The 19,612-nt window shown below is 42.3% G+C and overlaps 1 protein-coding gene across 4 annotated transcripts in view; it reads right to left on the bottom strand.

Moving 5' to 3' along the window:
* Positions 1–19,612, bottom strand: part of LOC117435082 (ras association domain-containing protein 8-like) — a 59,546-nt gene that overhangs the window by 36,239 nt on the left and 3,695 nt on the right. The window contains exon 2 of one of the 4 annotated variants that reach the window (XM_059003103.1): positions 5,756–5,855. The gene's annotated coding sequence lies outside the window, so the exon portion shown is untranslated. Of the gene's footprint in view, positions 1–2,195; positions 2,448–5,755; positions 5,856–19,612 lie in introns of those variants that run through there. The other 3 variants (XM_059003104.1, XM_034058014.3, XM_034058012.3) reach the window with 3 other exon arrangements.

The following is a 19,612-nucleotide window of genomic DNA, read 5'->3' as shown; positions in this document are numbered from 1 at the left end:
TATCTTGAGGGATTGCCGTGGTGGCCATGCCAGTTTCGAGGAGGCAAGCAAGACACTGAAATACATCTGAAAGGCTTTTCCTCAATCCAGCTACATTAAAAAGGCACCATATATTTTGTTAACATGTTTCCCTGAGATATGGAACTTGCAGGTGGAATTTATGGTATTGTATTGGCAACATTGTAAAGTTAGCATGAACGGTTTCAATAACATTTTGGGCTTTATCTGCTGAATTTGAAGCTATGCTTAAAACATCTTTATATCCTGTTTGCTTATTTGATCAAAATGCACCACACAATCTCAAAATAACCCTATATAAGCCACTAACTTGTATCTAGCTTTGGAGTCTTGCTTACAATTACTGTTAGTGGCATTTCAGGGAATGTGTTTCCTATGAGGGTTACTACAAAACCTCTAAAACACACTGGTCTGCCAAAAAACACTGGAAAACAAGACTGGAAACCCACAGCACAAGCCTCCAAATAATTAAAAAGATAAGCTAGGTGAAGGGAAAGGAGAGTAAATCCCTCAACATCGGCACTTAATCTGTTTGATGTTAAAGGGGAGGGAAATGCCTTTATATGGAGAGAACAAACATGAACTCTTTGTGTAGCTATATTTTAAAAGCAGCAATACTTCCTTCTTACAAAAGTGAGAACTGGACTGTGGATGGAATCACAAGCCCTCACTGTACCCTGGAAGCTGTTCAAGCTGATCACCATAATTACAGAATAACTGTTTCACAAGTAATCAAACAAGAGACATTTTTTTCAAAAACATGTGTATGCAAGCGCTTGCAAAACTGCGGCTCATTATAGAGGAGAAAGATAACTGCACTGAAAATGGGAAACCACTGTTCAAGTAAAACAAATATAACTCAACGCAACACAACAGACTGGTTAACAGCATTTTGATGTATTGTCAAAAAAAAAATGGTCAAGTTTCACAGCCCACAATTAGCATTACTGTTATATCAGGTAAAGTAGTTCAAGATTAGTGCTAATCAGCTGAAAACGTTTGGCTCAGAAGTTTCTTTAACTTAACGGGTACATTTCAGAATTTAACACGCACCGTTATACACATTTTAGAGAATCTCTTTGTGTTACGTACTGCTTGTGCTTATGTATGTAGTATTCTTCTGTAATATTAAGAAAAACTAAAATAAACTTTGTAAACTTAAATGACAAATGTTTCAACTAAGGCTTTTAGTGTATTTTTGTAGTTTTAAATGTACCCCTATTATTGGTTTTACAGTTATGGGTGAAATACTGTAATAGTATTCTGTACTTCGATACAAGATTAACAAGAGTTCATAAGAGGTAGTAATGTATAATAACATTAAATGTCCTACTTTCACAGGTGAACTTCTGTCTAGTGACAATAGTAGACACTTTACACATGGTTTACATACAATGCTTTCTTTGGTTGGCGAAAGCATGTGAAAATTGCAAAAACATTTATTATCATGATTACAAATTCCAAAAGTACAAACTACGGTTTCAACCTTGAACACAGTGTAAACTCAAGTGTTACTCATGCAGACATTCAGATTTGGTAATAGAATACAGCATGTTCAATATGTGTTTATACATGTACCTGTTTTTTTTTTTTCCTGTAAATTTAGCAAAACCCTTCAGATCACCACAAGCCTTGAGTCACTTCTGCCTTCATGACAGCTTCAGACAAGAACTAAACTTCCTAAGCATATTACTTTGACCGTATTGCTACTGATTTTAAACTGTATATGATTACATAATGTACAGTAGCACCAAAAATGATTAAGACAGCCACCCTGAGTTATCCATATTTTCATATTGTGTAAACACAAGTCCAAAGCTGAAGACAAATTCAATTTACACTTTGGAGAAACCAAAAAAAAACATATTACAACAAAAAATATTCAGACAGTTAGATAGTATGCCTTGACTGGTATAAAAGGAAATGCTGTGATAAATGAACTAATAAGTAACTACTGAATCATTCTGGTGCCAGTTACTGAACAGTATACTTCTGAGTGCCACAGTTTAAAGCCCTGAAACTCTTCCCTAGCGGCTAGCAGGTTGATTTAAAGCAACACAAACACTAAAACCAAACAGCCAAAGCAGGAAAGCATAGAAGCACTCTCTCTTGTTACAGACATGGGTTTACGGATATGTGATCAGGTGAATTCGAGAAGGTCTGGAATAGAAACTCACTTGCCTGTTCGGAAATTCCAAAGTTGTTCTTTTGCTCCCAAATCGTCCTTGTCCCACGAAAAAAATGAATAATAAATAAATACAAATAAATTAGCCAGTCAAAACTCAAATATGGTCAGCTGCCAAAGAAAGTGAGCCACAGTATACAAAGGAAGCAGCTTCCTGCTGTTATGCTCTGACAGCAGTTTTGACAGGAGTGTTTTAAGTCGTGGGTTGTTTCACGCTGGCTGACAGCAGCCTGACTAAACATGAATGCAGTGTGATCTCTCACAGACTCTCTGACTCAGCCCCGCCCTGCGGAGCTAACACTGCTCCTCCCCTCCCCTTTCAGGTAGCTTAGCAAGCTTAAATGGAATCTGAAATCGTACACTGACAAATTCCTTGCTTCTGCCTGTCTAAATGACAAAGTCTCTCTGTCTGTCTGTCCGTCCATGTCTATTTTCTTAAAACTTCTGTGATTCTTATCTGAAGACACACGTAAGGTATCTAGACCTGGGAACTCACAGGTGAAACTGACAAATAATGAGCACTTCCTGACTACTAATGAGGTCATCAGCTGTGCGTTTGTTGTTCTCATGATGCATTGTTTAGAAAGCCATTGCAATTTATGGTGAGGGGAAACTGAAATTACAGGTTCTGCTTCTGAAGTAAATTTTTCCATTGCTGTCTCCTTTCTGGCATCTGTTTTACGGAGCTCAGAAACAACCCTACAATCGGAAAGACAATTTAAAAAATAAATACTGATTACCTTAGGGTCAAAGGTTGTGGCCGACTGGAAAGAACTTGTTTTTGTTGTCTTTGTTTATTTTATGGGCCAGCTCTTTTAAGCTCTTTACCAAATACTAATTCAAGTCTCAGAAGTGTGTTTCTATCAGTATTTATTTATTTATGATTCTATTATTGGTTAAGGGAAGTTCATATGAAAATTGGAGTTGTACAATTTACAACAACGTGCTTTCAAAAAAAAATCTGTCCCCTAATTGAAAATATAAAATTACCATACAACCTGTAGCGGTGACAATTATTCAGATTTCACATAAAAATGCATATTCTTATCTCTCAAATTTAATAAACAATTTATTTAAATGTGCTGTAATAAAAATAAAATAATGGGGCGCATTGTCCGTGTCACACAGGGTGACTAATCCAGTACACATCAGGCACCCTATTATAATTTTTTATTGTATTAGTTATATTAATCACGTTTAATGGTGTGGGTTTGATCTTTTATTAAAGTGGTATTGTTACATTTGTATTTATTTCTATGCTTTCTTTCACGTTTTTTTGGAATGCACTGAAATGTTGTTTGTTTTCTTCTTTTATTTTGTCACTATTACTCCCGGTTAAAAGAGGGAGTACCCCTGGGTTTTGTTTCCTTGATACTTTAACTCCTAGTTACAATCGGTGGTTTTATTTGGACTTTGGGGGGGGGGGGGGGGGGGCTGTTCCAAACCTAGGTACAAATTTCAAACCTGTGGGAAGATGAATCCGTTCAAAATTACAATAAGAATTGTATGTCTGGCTTCCAGTATTCTGTCAGCTCAAATTAGTATTGGGTTAGGGATCCTAGTAACCTTTTTAATCACTAAGTGCCGTGGTTGGCACACTGCATTGCAGATGTCGTGTACTGGCCGTTGGAGTTTGACAACGGTATACTTCAGAGGAGGTTCCTTGCCAGACAGGAAAGATCTGCTATGAAATCTACCTTCTCCCAACAGAGACAGCTCTGGACAGCTGACTATTCGAACAGAAAACTGACAGTACACCTCAGAAACTGGTAGTCAACTAATCACATGTCGCATAACTGTGAAGCGCGCAGTTTCACACGGACAGTTCCATAAACATATAAATGATATTTTAGAGCATTAATAGTTTTAAAATATAGCACACAAATAGGAAAGTGTTATGGAACAGTACGTTCACAAATAGAGAACATCAAATCATTTTTTATATTTAAGTGGCGACTAGGCTACTTATTTGACAATTTTTTACTATTTAACAGAAATTAGTAGTCGTTCTACCCCTAGGTGCTGCAGACAGCGCCAATAAGGAAACCTGTTTGTTTCAGATTATATAGTTTTTTCAGGTACTAAATTAAAAGCATCTCTTCACAATGCTGATATGTCACAATGACGTGTTTGTTATTTTTAAAGAGGTTTTCCTGGACCTATAGTTATCTCTGAAACTGTCATTATACTCAGGATCAGCCTCGGGTAAAGTGTAGCTCTAGGTAATGCTGTGTGCATTACAGAGAGAAGCTCCTAAGTGAGTGTCTTAACCACTGCACAAAATAATATATTCTCCATGCAGAGTTCCAACAGTATCCGTTGGTATAATCTATTTTCATTATTGTTTCCAAGGCTGAATCTTCTCAGATGAAATATACTTCCTACTGTATTATTCTTGGTAATAGCTTGTAGATGTCTAAATTATTGATGATTATAGGTGTTTTATGTATATTGATTGAGTTATCTGCAATGCCACCATTCTGAGACAGAACTGACACAAGCTTTGGGTCTCCTAAGAAGTTTAACAAATCTGCTATGAAACCGAAGACAAATAAATGGTATTACATAGTACAGCTTTGAAAACAGCACCTTAAAGATGTAATAAGTAAGACTTTGCCTACCTTTCTGAACAACCAAAGTCCTTTATTATGCTGATCTTTTCGTCTGATTTTCAGTTAGTGACACAGCAGTTAACATAATATGTTTGTAGCTTCGGACATTTGTTTCAATGATATTATTATCACGTATAATGTACAATTGCTTCACAAACACAGAAAATAAATATATGTGCATTTTTCGATGAGAATCCTGAGTGAAGGATCTGCTTTCAAAACTGCTTCACGGAGGGCCAAATGGAAAGGGACCCTTTCACCTCCTCAATCTCTTTACGTGAAAGCCCAGGACAGCAGCTAACGGCCTGCTTCGACAGCAAGGGACAGGATCTGACAGTGCACAAAGCTGACTTGTTTATCAAGGGCTTTCTTCTTTGAACTCTGAGACCTTTCCTTGAAAGCTCAATTCTAAATGATGCCTCCTGTATGCTGAGTCCCGTTCTGTTTTCTTGGAAGAAAACAGGTTCAATTAGTTACTGCTGGTTAATCTTAAGTGTTTATTGATAAAAAAAAAAAATGGACAATGCAATGATCTAATCACACCAGCAAGAAATTCATTTGAAATCCTTGCTTTTCACTTGAAGGGTCTAAGTAATACTGTTGAATGTTGAAAAGCATCTACATATTTAATGTTGGTTAGTAAATTATTCCAGATTCATGCAACTTTAGTAAACAACAGTACAACCAAAAGTATATTTCAAATGCTTGGAACAATGCCCCAAGTTGTGTTATATGCATATATATATATGTATCCTTCTCTAGGAGTAGTACCAGCAGCAGTCTCTGTATAGATAAAAATAGCTATCCAGATTTAACACAGTCTATGCTAAATTTGTACAAATATGTTTTTCGTCTCAAAGATGCATTTAATAGAAGGTATTTTAAGATGTATTGAATGAGAGGATCATAATGGCAGCCAGTTTAGCAGCCCAGCACTCACCTCTTTACTGTGGCCTCTTGTCTGGTTAGATCAGAAAGATCACTTCAGCATGCACCTCTCAATCCAGGGGTGTTTCCGATGTGACAGCTCACAGGACCTGCTGCAAGACAACATACAACTGTGACAGGCGCTCAGGGACTGTTCATCATATAAGTGCTTGGTCTATTTTGGTCTTTTTTGTTACATTTTCGCAGTTTATAAAATATTTTCTCTATAAGCGCCCAGAAACCTTTTTTCGTGAACTTGAATTGAGCTACTGGTTAGTCACAATATGGTTGTTTGATTTGAATTAAAAATCACATTTTGATACTTGTTCAGCTGTAAAGGTGTGTTAACTGTTACAGGGCGGAGGCTGGGCATGAACCGGCGACAATGTACACAGCAAACAAGCTTCTTTACCACTAAACAAAAGAGCCAGGTCTGCATTCACGGGTATAGAGCTTTGAACCTCATCTCACCTACAGTGAGCTCCTTTTTTAAACTGCTGACACTTTATGGCGGGGCATATGTCAGTTACTTTTTCACTGAGCAAAAAGATATGTCAAATCCACTACTTTGTTTACCAAATATTATTAATTATTACTTATATCTTAACCATGCCACAATATTGACTGGGCTAACATCTTATTTGTAATGCAGTACAGTCAGCATTAGTTTTGTGTTTATTACAGGGTTTTGATGGTAAGTATATAGTACGCTACAACTCGAAGAACCCTTTTGTTAAATCTCAACAAACAGCTTTGTTAAATTAGTATTTTCTCATGTTTGATGCCACATTTAGATAATCTAGTAGTTCCCCTTGTCATTTCAAGGATTTTTGGTGTATAAATATTGGGTTTTATAGATTTGAAAATGTTTTGAACTGTTTTGAAAACCCTAAGTTATCAAGTCAAATTTCCTTGGCTACCTGTGGCATCTCTCTAAAAATCCATACCAATCAGATACTGTTCCTCACAGTATTTATGTAGGAATTGTCCCGATGCATTCCTAAATATTCTGCATCAGATCACACACAGCTGCACAGGGGGTGGGACCAGCACCAGCACCAGCATGCGGGCAGAAGACGGAACCGACCAGAGGTGAAGAACGGACATACCGGGGGGAAGCGGAAACAAAATATCCATTTAACCACCAAAGTCTCTTAAAACTATAAATTTTCAGAATGGCATAGGGAAATTCTGTAGTTCAGGGAGGAGTAGATAACGTTTTTAATTTATTTGAACACTTACGTTAGCTTTTTTTCACTACTTTAATCATTTGTGTCCGATTCAGACTCATTCAATATCTCATGTACACTTCAGTTTCCCAAAAGGTCAACATTTACATAAATCTTGTCAGTCATGTTTATTGCGATAAATTCCAAAATGTCTGCATTTTTAGTGGCGTATGGATATCTACAAGTGATTTGTCCCTTTTTCAAACATGCCGACCCATGGTGACCTGTTCTAACCAATCAGGATAGAGTTTTTATAATACCCATTTTACAAAACCTATATAATGAATGGATGTGCATCCAGGAGAAAATGTAACTATTTAGTGAGCTGCAATCACTTTAACTGCATATTAAAGAGGAAGGACATTGGCAGCTTCTGGAATATTTTTCCAAAAGTCCCTGAGAAGTTAATCATTACTTCTGCATGCCCTTACTGTGAAATCTAATCGGTTACTGTTATAACTCCTTGTGACAGAGATCGAATGAGTCTTAGTGTTAGATCTCCCTCTCGACCTGTGAGAGCACGGTATACGAGGAACAGAGTACCCTTAATGAAATGGCACGACAATTTATTCCGTAGGGTAGATGGAAGTCGGTCAGTTCGGAAGGGGGCGGAGCCATGGCACCCGAGCTCAGTGACCCAGACGGTAAGCGGCGTGGCATCCGAGGACTGGAGGAGCGGATGCGCTCGTTAACCTCGGGGTCATGGGCGAGGGTATAAATAGGGGGCATGGCTTGAGTGATCTGTTCCTTTGCATATGGTTAAAACATATAACCGAGAAGGAGCCCGAAACGTGAACGCGACCGTGAGTGTTTTGTGTCTGTGTCCTAACACTGTGTGTCTTGTGTGTTATTGTCTCACTAAGATTACTGAGCACGATCCGGAGCTGCAGCCGCAGGCCAGCGAAAACCCGGACTTCACCACTCACCTGTTTCACTTTCGGAACTGTCTCTGTGTTTGCACCTTTTAACACTTGTATCACGCACTGTCTTTGTGTACGTGTTTAGTGTGGGTGTCGGAACGGGACTTTGGGGTTGCGGGTCAAACCCGTAGGATTACAATTAGAAGTGATACACGCCGCTGTATCACTTCCAGCACTATTATTATTTACAGGTTTTGCCTTGAGGCTCTGGACATTTATTAAATTAAATAAACACCCTTGCACCTGTACCAACGTCTGTCCGTGTGATTATTCTGCACTGCACTCACCTGCACGTCATTACCACTTTGCCACACGTGGTCGTCAGAAGTAGGAGATGGACTACGCAACACTGTCGGCGCTGCTGGAGCAGCTGGACAGCAGACGGGAGGGGGAGGAAAGACAGAGAGAGGAGAGGTACACCGCGTTGATCGAGAGGGTCGGGCTGGCAATACCTCCCACAGCATCAGCGGAACGCGGCTTCATAGCGCCCAAAGCCAGGACGCATAAAATGACGGCGGATGATGATCCAGAGGCATACCTGGTGGCATTTGAGCGGCTGGCTACCACCGCGTCATGGCCCCGACAGTTCTGGGCAAGCCAGCTGGGACCCTGCCTGATTGGGGAAGCGCAGGCAGCATACCAGGCAATGGGGGATGACGACGCCGCTCAATATGACCTGGTAAAGCTGGCTATTCTCCGCCGTCTGAATATTACGGAGGAAACGCACAGAGTGAGGTACAGGGAGTACAGGAGGTCCCCGAACGTACGCCCCAGGGTGGTCGCGCAGAAGCTCTGTGACCACATGATACACTGGCTCACCCCGGCGCTAAAAACAACTGCCCAGATGGGGGAGGCCATCGTTATCGAGCAGTTTTGTCATGTGGTCGGCGCCGAGACCCAAGGATGGATACGGCGCCACAACCCCGACACCCTGGAACAGGCAGTCAAACTCGCTGAGGACTTCGAGGACTCCCTGGTATCCGCCCAGACCGGGCTACTCACCCCGCTACCTCAACGGAGCAGCCGAGCCCCACCTCCTCTCTCTGCTCCATCAGCCCCACCACCAGGACCGGGTCAACGCCCTTCGAGAGCACCAACCCCAATGGGCGACCTTGCCTCCTCTTCATGGAGACCAAGGTTGGCCCCCAGCGGGGGTAGAGGTGCTGCCCCTGCCCCGTTGCCATACCAGCAGCGGGACAGACCATTTAATACTGTGCCCTCCTTTCCCCCTACCTGTTTTAGGTGCCGCCAGCCGGGACATCAGGCTAGGTCATGCCCATCTGCGATGGAGTGTGACGTGGCCGTCTGTAATCTGGCATCTGAAGCGGGTAAGCGAGGGAAAAATGGTCGGGAGGGGCCTTGTATTGTTAAGGTGATTTTTGGAAATGTGAAGACCCATGCATTAGTGGACACAGGGTGTGGTCAGACCTTAATTAGAGCATCTCTCTTGGGCGGTATGGTGTGGCAGCCACAAGGTCAGGTGGCGATCTCCTGTATCCATGGAGACACGGCAACATACCCCACAGTAAAAGCATATTTATCGGTCGGTCCGATGAAACGTTCCCTGGTAGTTGGGGTAGCGGAAAGGTTACCACATCCCATTATTCTGGGTCGGGACTGGCCCAACTATAAAGATTTATTGAAATTAAGGGCAGTCCCGGCCATACACGCAAATGTGGCAGAAAAAGTAGAAGGGGAAATAATTGGTAATGTTTTTCCCTTTCAAGCGGAAATGTTCTCTTCCCTGTTCCGGCCGAAAAAAACAAACAAAGAGAGAAGGCTGCGGAAATGGGAGGGAGCGTTAATGAGACAAGGCTGGGGGCTGGTGGGAGCCTGTTATAACGGTGAAAAACGTCAGTCAAAGGGGGTCGGAACGCAGTGTGACCGAGAGGGCGAGGTTACTGGGCCATCAAGGGCAGATGTTACTCCTGCCCCGCTCAATATACCGGACATGTGGCACTCGAATGTGAACCTAGTGTGGGAGCAGGACAATGACCCATCACTGGTGCACATTCGGGGACAGGTCCGGTCCATTGAAGGTAAGGATGTTGAAGGCGCTGGGGCACTAGTATTTCCACACTTCATTATCAAGGGGCAATTACTATATAGGGTAAACCTGGCCGCGGGCACAGGACATCCTGTAACACAATTATTGGTTCCCCCGTCTTGTCGGCTGGAGGTCATGAGGCTGGCGCATGATATCCCTTTTGCGGGGCACCTCGGAGTTGACAAGACAAGGGAACGGATATTGGCTCGATTCTTTTGGCCAGGTGTTTATAAAGAAGTGTCGAAATATGTAGCCACATGCCCAGACTGCCAGAGAGTAGCGCCGGGTCGAGTGCGCCCCGCCCCTTTGGTCCCACTGCCGATTATTTCCACCCCCTTTGAACGCATCGCAGTGGACATAGTCGGCCCTTTGCTACCTTCTGACTCCGGGTATACGCATATATTAGTGGTGGTAGATTACGCAACGCGATACCCAGAGGCAGTTCCATTGAGGTCCACTAGTGCTGCTGCGATAGCCAAAGAACTAGTGCAGATTATGGCAAGAGTAGGGATCCCCAACGAGATATTGACTGATCATGGAACTAATTTCTTGTCAAATACGCTACAGCAGGTATATAAATTACTAAAAATACGTCCCATCAGAACGTCGGTTTACCATCCACAGACGGACGGTTTGGTGGAACGTTTTAATCAGACTCTAAAGGCGATGCTGAGACGATTTGTGAATCAGGAGCAAAAACATTGGGCATCGCTCCTTCCCTACCTCCTTTTTGCAGTGAGAGAGGTGCCGCAGAGTTCGACAGGGTTCTCCCCCTTCGAGCTCTTGTACGGCCGACAGCCTCGCGGCATCCTCGATCTGTTGAGAGAGGGGTGGGAGGAGCACAAAGGCTCGTCCAAAAATGTAGTGCAGCATGTGCTCGTACTGAGAGATCGCCTAGATTTGGTCGGTCGTTTGGCCCAAGACAATCTTAGATCGGCTCAGCATCGACAACAGCAGCATTACAATCAAAATGCATTAATCCGAACTTTTCGACCGGGAGACAAGGTAATGCTGCTACTTCCCTCAGCGGAATCCAAACTATGTGCTAAATGGCAAGGGCCATATGAGGTGATTCGGGCTATAGGAAAGGTGAATTATGAAATTAAACAGCCCGATCGCCGTAACAAAAAATAAATTTATCACATAAATTTATTAAAGCCCTGGCAGGCAAGAGAGGTGTTATTTATAGCCCCAGGCAATATAGAGGATGATTTAGGGCCCGAGCTAGAACCCTCTAGCACAAAGAACATTTCGATGGGGGAACAGTTACTTCCTGATCAGCAACGTGAACTACGCAGGTTAATTGAGGAATTTAGCGATGTTTTTTCTAACACGCCCGGTAGAACTAACCTCGCTGAATATGACATTATCTCTCCCCCAGGTGTCACAGTGCGAGAGAGACCTTACCGGGTCCCGGAAAGTCGACGGAGTGGCGTTCGCAAAGAGGTATGGGACATGCTCGAACTTGGGGTGATTGAGCCTTCCAGGAGCAAGTGGTGCAGTCCAATTGTGATAGTGGCCAAAAAGGACGGCACCAACCGCTTCTGCGTTGATTTCCGCAAGGTAAACGCTATTGCCAAGTTTGATGCATATCCCATGCCTCGGGTCGACGAACTCCTAGATAGACTGGGGACGGCGAGGTTCATCTCCACTCTGGATCTGACGAAAGGATATTGGCAGATCCCGTTAACTCGTAGGTCTAGAGAGAAAACCGCATTTTCGACACCAGAGGGGCTGTTTCATTTTACAACCATGCCGTTTGGGTTACATGGTGCGCCTGCTGCCTTTCAGAGACTGATGGACCAGGTTTTACACCCACATCGTGAATATGCGGCAGCGTATATTGATGATGTGGTCATTTACAGCTCCACCTGGCGAGAGCATTTGGCTAGGATCACAGCCGTCCTTCAGTCTCTAAGGGCAGCCCGGCTGACAGCTAACTTGCGAAAATGTGCGTTTGCCAAAAGAGAAACACAATATTTGGGATTTGTAATGGGGAATGGCAGGGTGAAACCCGTTGTCTCCAAGGTCCAGGCCTTGGTAGACGCGGCAATCCCCAAAACCAAGGCTCAAGTGCGGTCGCTACTGGGGTTAGCCGGTTATTACCGCCGCTTTATCCCCGAGTATGCCACAGTGGTTAATCCCTTAGTTGACCTCACCAAAAAGAGCGCACCAAATTTAATTAAATGGTCAGAAGAATGTCAGGGGGCGTTTAATACTGTTAAGCAGAGACTTTGCCAGGCCCCTGCTCTCATCACTCCAGACTTCACTAAGAGATTCATCCTCCACACCGATGCTTCGGATGTCGGTTTGGGTGCAGTCCTGTCTCAAATGGTAGGCGGAGTAGAACACCCTGTTTTGTACATAAGTAAAAAAATGCTCCCTCGGGAGCGCAACTACTCCGTCGTCGAAAAAGAGTGTTTGGCCATGAAATGGGCTACTCACTCTTTAAGATACTACCTGCTGGGACACTCATTTGATCTTGTCACTGACCACGCCCCACTCAAGTGGTTAAGCACAATGAAGGACAGCAATGCCCGGATAACTCGGTGGTATCTGGCATTGCAGCCCTTCATGTACCATATGGTACACCGTGCAGGGAAAGACCACCAAAATGCGGATTATTTTTCCCGGGAGGGGGGAGTAATGGGAAAGGTAGGGTTAGCAGAGTGTTCCTTCGGCTCCACTCTGAGCGGTGGGATATGTGACAGAGATCGAATGAGTCTTAGTGTTAGATCTCCCTCTCGACCTGTGAGAGCACGGTATACGAGGAACAGAGTACCCTTAATGAAATGGCATGACAATTTATTCCGTAGGGTAGATGGAAGTCGGTCAGTTCGGAAGGGGGCGGAGCCATGGCACCCGAGCTCAGTGACCCAGACGGTAAGCGGCGTGGCATCCGAGGACTGGAGGAGCGGATGCGCTCGTTAACCTCGGGGTCATGGGCGAGGGTATAAATAGGGGGCATGGCTTGAGTGATCTGTTCCTTTGCATATGGTTAAAACATATAACCGAGAAGGAGCCCGAAACGTGAACGCGACCGTGAGTGTTTTGTGTCTGTGTCCTAACACTGTGTGTCTTGTGTGTTATTGTCTCACTAAGATTACTGAGCACGATCCGGAGCTGCAGCCGCAGGCCAGCGAAAACCCGGACTTCACCACTCACCTGTTTCACTTTCGGAACTGTCTCTGTGTTTGCACCTTTTAACACTTGTATCACGCACTGTCTTTGTGTACGTGTTTAGTGTGGGTGTCGGAACGGGACTTTGGGGTTGCGGGTCAAACCCGTAGGATTACAATTAGAAGTGATACACGCCGCTGTATCACTTCCAGCACTATTATTATTTACAGGTTTTGCCTTGAGGCTCTGGACATTTATTAAATTAAATAAACACCCTTGCACCTGTACCAACGTCTGTCCGTGTGATTATTCTGCACTGCACTCACCTGCACGTCATTACCACTTTGCCACACTCCTACATGAATCTAAATGATGTAAACCCATGCTGGTGCTTTATAGCAGCTGGGTAAATACTGTACCAATTCTCAACTCAGCTGTACCAAGTGGAGGGTACACAGCTAGGGGAAAACAAATTACAACATTTTTTCAAGCTCTCTTAATCATGCTTCTTATGCTTATTAAAACATACAGTTTCTCCAGATGAATACTTTCAGAGAATGTTAGCTGTTGCTATCGGTCTGGCTGACAAACCACTGGGTTACGTCTGGGTCTTCCAAGTGTTTCAGTCTCTTTATTATGTGTTTATTTAGCAGACGCCTTTATCCAAGGTGACTTACAGAGATTAGGGTGTGTGAACTATGCATCAGCTGCAGAGTCACTTACAATTACGTCTCACCCGAAAGACGGAGCACAAGGAGGTTAAGTGACTTGCTCACGGTCACAAACAGTGAGTCAGTGGCTGAGGTGGGATTTGAACCGAGGACCGCCTGGTTACAAGCCCTTTTCTTTAACCACTGGACCACACAGCCTTATGTAGATATGCATAGGTATCAGTGGCTTTTGTTTGGAGTGTTCTTTTTTAAAGAGGAGGAGGTCATGTGTAATTCCCCTGTTGAAAATCTTGGCACATGTGGTTACAGGTGCCCAATTACCCACCATGGGGAGGTGTCAACTATATTCACAACTAGAGAATAAAAGAACATAATGCTGTGCTACACGCTATAGATGTGGTTTAACAGAGCAATTAAGACCGCTGTGTGATTTGCTGGGAAAATATGAAAAAAAAAACACTCATTATTTTATCTTAGCAAGAAGCAAGTCAGAGCATAGATGTAAAAATAGCAATTAAGCAGCTTCATACTGTATGTGGCAGTACTCATTTTACATCTTCTTGATTTTACTTGGCAAATTTTATACAGTCGGCGCCACCTTGTCATCTTAAAAGTAGCCATCCCCATCAGTACATACGTGCAGTAAAGGGCAGCAGTGTGGAGTAGTGGTTAGGGCTCTGGACTCTTGACCGGAGGGTTGTGGGTTCAATCCCAGGTGGGGAACACTGCTGCTCTACCCTTGAGCAAGGTACTTTACCTAGATTGCTCCAGTAAAAACCCAACTGTATAAATGGGTAATTGTATGTAAAAATAATGTGATATCTTGTAACAATTGTAAGTCGCCCTGGATAAGGGTGTCTGCTAAGAAATAAATAATAATAATAATAAACTATGGCATTCATTTGACCTCACAGAGTAAGCAAAGCACCAGGACAACATGCAGAGTTTCTTCTCTGTTCCACAAGTTGGTTACATAAAACAGCTCCTTCATTCCAAGTTACACTCAGAATACTAAGCAACCCCTGATCAGGAGCAAGGCTAGACAGAGACGTCCAGGCTGTCAACTCTGGCCTCAAGGGTTCAGTAGCTTCTCAATATCTACTTAGATTCGCCAGGTGCAAAGAAGCGATTCGCTAGACAGCGGTTACAGAGGATGTCCATTGATCTTCAGTTCATCTGGGCTAAATTTGGCATGCAAATCCATTATAAAAACTGCAGTCAAAAATCCAATTAGTTTAGTTTCTTTATATTAAAAAATATGTTAGTGGTTATAATAATTAAAAAGTCACAGATTATTTTTGTACAGGAAAGAGGCAATTCCAGGATACATGGCGTGATTTTTTTCACAGAAGTTAAAGAAAGAGCTGTTTGAAGTTAAAGAAAGAGCTGTTTGTCTGTTATGCCATTAACGAAGGAGAACAATGTGAGACAACATTATGAAACCAAACATGCAGCGTCATACTCCAAGTATACAGAATGTATGGAAAGAGAACGCCAAGGAACTGAAAATCCATTTAAAATGTACTTACAAGGGGCTCTCACATTCAAGAAAATATCACCTGTGTGAGCTATGGCATTGCAGAGTTTATTTGCAAGAGCGGTAAACTGTTTGCAAAGAAAGATCTGTTCTGCAACACCAGCCTTTCTCGAAACATAATTACTCATTGCACTGAAGATGTGCCAGGATATTGTCTGAGCAGGTGTGTAAAAAGTCTAAAGGTTTTTCTGTGGTTACTAATGTGCTAGATGCGGGCACGGTATCTCAAAGCACCGTACAGTACTGGATTTAAGTGCAGGGTGAAAGTACACAAAATAGACAGTTTCCGTTGCAGGAAAGGGTAGGCTACGTCGAATGTACTGTTTGGAAAAATGATATAGTTGTATTCACTGAAGATAATGCAAATTTAAGTAGCTATGCAAAGTCATGTAAAGTTTTGATTAAAATATGACAGCAAAAAGTGAAATGTATCTCTGCAGCTGCGGCACACTAGAAGGGACTGCTGCTTCCGCTAGCAGAAGCTGGGCCACGTAATTCATAAGTTGTAACCAAAAGCAAATTAAAAAAAAAAAAATGAGAGATTGAATTATTTCCATGTGAATATGCCATAATGTTAATGTAGTTTTCAAAACTTTTTTTTTTTTTCTCCTTTGGACAGTAGGGTTGATTTTTTTTCTTCTTAACTTGCCGTTTACACTAGAAATTAGGTAGACGTGTTTCCTGTATGATGTTTTTTAAGTGTATCATCAAATTTGGCCTGTAGGGATACCCATTTCTTTGTTCCTCGTGCCTAGCCTTATTCAAATACAAGGTTCAGAAAGACTGATTTGATTGCCCCACGGCTTATTATTGGCATGAGACATTCCAGAAGAGAGATTGCGACTTTAGAACAGTCTGGCCGTGTTGAGGTTAAAAAAGAAAAGACCACTAATTCGCTTTTCAAGTTTTAAAGAAGTTAACAGTACAGACAACACTGCAAGTGAAAAAGCAGTTGAGTACGCTGCATTCGTCAAAGATCTATTGCAGGAGTTCCAAAGTCGTTCTGCAGATTGTCGTGCCAGCAAAAAAGATTTTTCTTTATCTTCACACCCATTTTCTTTCAAGGTGGACGATGCATCAGATGAACTGCAAATGCAGTTGATTGAATTTCATTGTGACTCAGTTTTAAAAGAAAAATACAGCACTGTTCCACTCCAAGACTTCTACAAATACGTAGATTCAGACAAATTCCCAGAAATAAGAAAGCATTCTCAGAGGATGCTTTCCCTTTTTGGAAGCACATATATTTGTGCACAAACTTTTAGCTTGATGAAACTCAACAAGAACAGACTCAGAAAAATCTTTAGTGATTCCACTTGCAGGATACGTTGTGGTTGTCATAAGCCAACTGCATCCAGATGTGGAGAACATCATGAGATCTAAGGAACAGTTCCATGCATCCCAAGACCTAAATGACTAATGATGATAAATAGAATCCACCTGTGTGTAATCAAGTCTCCGTATAAATGCACCTGCACTGTGATAGTCTCAGAGGTCTGTTTAAAGCGCAGAGAGCATCATGAAGAACAAGGAACACACCAGGCAGGTCCGATCTATCAGTCTCTTAACATTGTAAATGAGTTACAATGCTGATAAATATTTTTTTCTTATTATTCATTTTGTAAAAGTACTAAAATGTACTGTAAATGATAACCAGCATTGCAATAAATGATATAGCTTATATGGCTTTGGTCGGCCAGGGTGTCCTCGGCTCACCGCACACCAACGACCCCAGTAGACTGGCCGGGCGCCTGCGGGCTTGCCTGTAAACTGCCCAGAGCTGCGTTGTCCTCCGATGCTGTAGCTCTGGGTTGGCTGCATGGCGGGCCTGCAGAGTGAAAAGAAGCAGTCGGCTGACGGCACACGTTTCAGAGGACAGCATGGGTTCGTCTTTGCCGCTCCCGAGTCTTTGCGCAGGGGTGGTAGCGGTGAGCTGAGCCTAAATACAATTGGTCATTTCAAAATCTGAGAAAAACGGGGTCAAATCAATTGGCAACCACTAAATTTAAAAAATTAAAAAATTAAAAAATAAACTGTTCCTCACTTACAGCTGTATGAACAACTTCTATTCGTAAACCTACAGACTCAGCTGTGATAAATGCAACTAGTTCAGAGCAGATTTTCCTGGGGCCTGATAGTTCAAACTCCTGGCACCTGGTCATTTCAATAATATACCCAAACAAGAGAAGTTATAAAACCCAGGAGTGTGTGCAGGGCTTGTGCAAGTTTCAAGCCCTGATATAACAAAATAACAAGCAATTCTATGAAATTTTATTGAAATGTATATGAATTTGCAGCCATTATTTTAAAGTTTTACAGAAAATGCAATCTGTGACTGCCTCCAATATATCCCCATCACTAGAAATATTCATCATAAATTGGGAGGTCAAAACACTTCGACATCACAGAAAAGGAATTTTGTGAACTTTTGAGCTTTGGAATTAAATTCAATATTACTCTGAAACGGAAAGAATGATGCTATACACCCCATTCAACTGACTATTGTTTCCCTCTGCACTGAGGAATTTAAAACTATACACTTAAATTACTTGTACCAGGAAACTGTGCGTCTGGGGGAGGAATTAATTAAGATACTGACTGTTAATAAGAAAAGGAAACTTGCAGCTTGATTTAACAACCTCCCTTTTCCCCTCTGGCGTCACTGTAGATATGCAGCCACAATTGTTCTACAGTTTCTTATTCATTAGATCACCCTGCAGAAGTACAAAGGACTTGCTTTGGTGGATTACTCCAGGATTTAAAGTACATCGTGCTTCATCTTTCACACAGCAGGTCTGACTCTGTTTTATGGAATGTGCAATTTATTGGCACTTCTGTTTTTCATACAGATTGTTTAATGTAGGACAGAAAATAAGTCACTTATATCAGTTAGACAATGTTTGTGGCCACTTAAATAAGAGGTCTGAATTGTCCATCTTTCAAAGACATTAAAAAAGATTTCTACTCAAAGTTTATCATTTCATTAATTGTGTTTCTTTCAGTATTTCTAGGTTTGAAATAAGCGCTTGTAACCAAGTGATTGCCTGCCGTATGCTGCCTATGCCTTTTTGCTCTGTACATCTTCCAATACGGTATGCTCTCCCAATAAAGTCTTTGAAACCCACACTATGTTGGCAATTAATATGCAAGCCTTTTTACAACAGATTTGTGGACATATACTGCATCTCCAGTCAGTTTCAGTCACAATGGGGTAGGAAAGCTTTGAAAGAGGTCTGTTTGTAGAGGTGAACAATTAATAGTGTGATTCAAGCTATTTTCTTTACATTGTATCGTAATGGAGGTATAGCACAGCATAGCTTATTGTAGTTCATCGAATTGTACAATCATCTGTATGAATACATACTCTTCCTACTGTATCTCATTAAGGGGGTGATGTAAGTATAGGCACAGTGCAAATCATTTTGGGGGCATAATTAAAATTGCATTGCGGCCTATGTAAGCTTAAGAGCAATGCAACACGCACAAATAATGATCCGCAATTATGATAATGAGGGTCTCAACGAGCGCATCGGTCTACTTAGCGGCCGCACTTGCAAAGCAAAAAAAATGTCAGAGGAAGGGCAGCAAAGTCCTCTTGGTGCACAGACAAACAAAGTTTTCTGAGAAGGAGCTGAGAGTCCTTACGGCTGAGGTCCCTCAATATGAAACAGAGTTTTTTGGAAAAGCCTCCTTAGGAAATAATGTGAATTGGCCTGCCCTTTTCAGCAGGACATCCAGAAATATGCCCAGCACTCTGGAAAAGGTGGATTGGGTTATTCCTCCAGACATTCCAATTGTGGTCTGAAAGGAACAAGAGGCTAATTAGTACAGAGAACACAGCACTTTCACAGGGATAGCGATCCCTAGATTGACACTGGGGTCTAGCTCATCCCTCAATTCAGCTATTAGGTCTAGGATGACCTACAGAGTGAGACGATAACGCTTTAGCACCGCATCCTCTCGTATCCCTAACAAAGTGACCCTGGGATTAAATATGCAGGGTCTTCTTCGTCTTGCCCTTCTCCTCCGAACGTGTTCCTGCCTCTCCTCAACAAGAGCCAAGTGTCGCCGCATCAGGACAGGTCTCTGCAGGTGTGTGCTTTTATACAGCTCTTAGTTACTCACTTCTACAATGGTTTGCACCTTGCAAGAAAAGGTGTAAAGTTTTTGGAGGGTCAGCAATTGCCTAAATGCAAGGCAAAATCCTCACATCACATTATAATGTTTGAGCCTGCTTAGTATCCAGATCCTGCCCAATTCCATGCTCTTTTCTTCATTTGAATGCATTTCAATAACATTTTAATGGATTAATGATGGCAAAGTGCAAATTTGATAGCGGGTGCAGA

The sequence above is a fragment of the Acipenser ruthenus genome, chromosome 28 (assembly GCF_902713425.1).
Source record: "Acipenser ruthenus chromosome 28, fAciRut3.2 maternal haplotype, whole genome shotgun sequence".
Classification (NCBI taxonomy): domain Eukaryota; kingdom Metazoa; phylum Chordata; class Actinopteri; order Acipenseriformes; family Acipenseridae; genus Acipenser; species Acipenser ruthenus.
The sequence above is the reverse complement of the archived record's forward strand: the minus strand, read 5'-3'. Positions and strand labels throughout refer to the sequence as shown.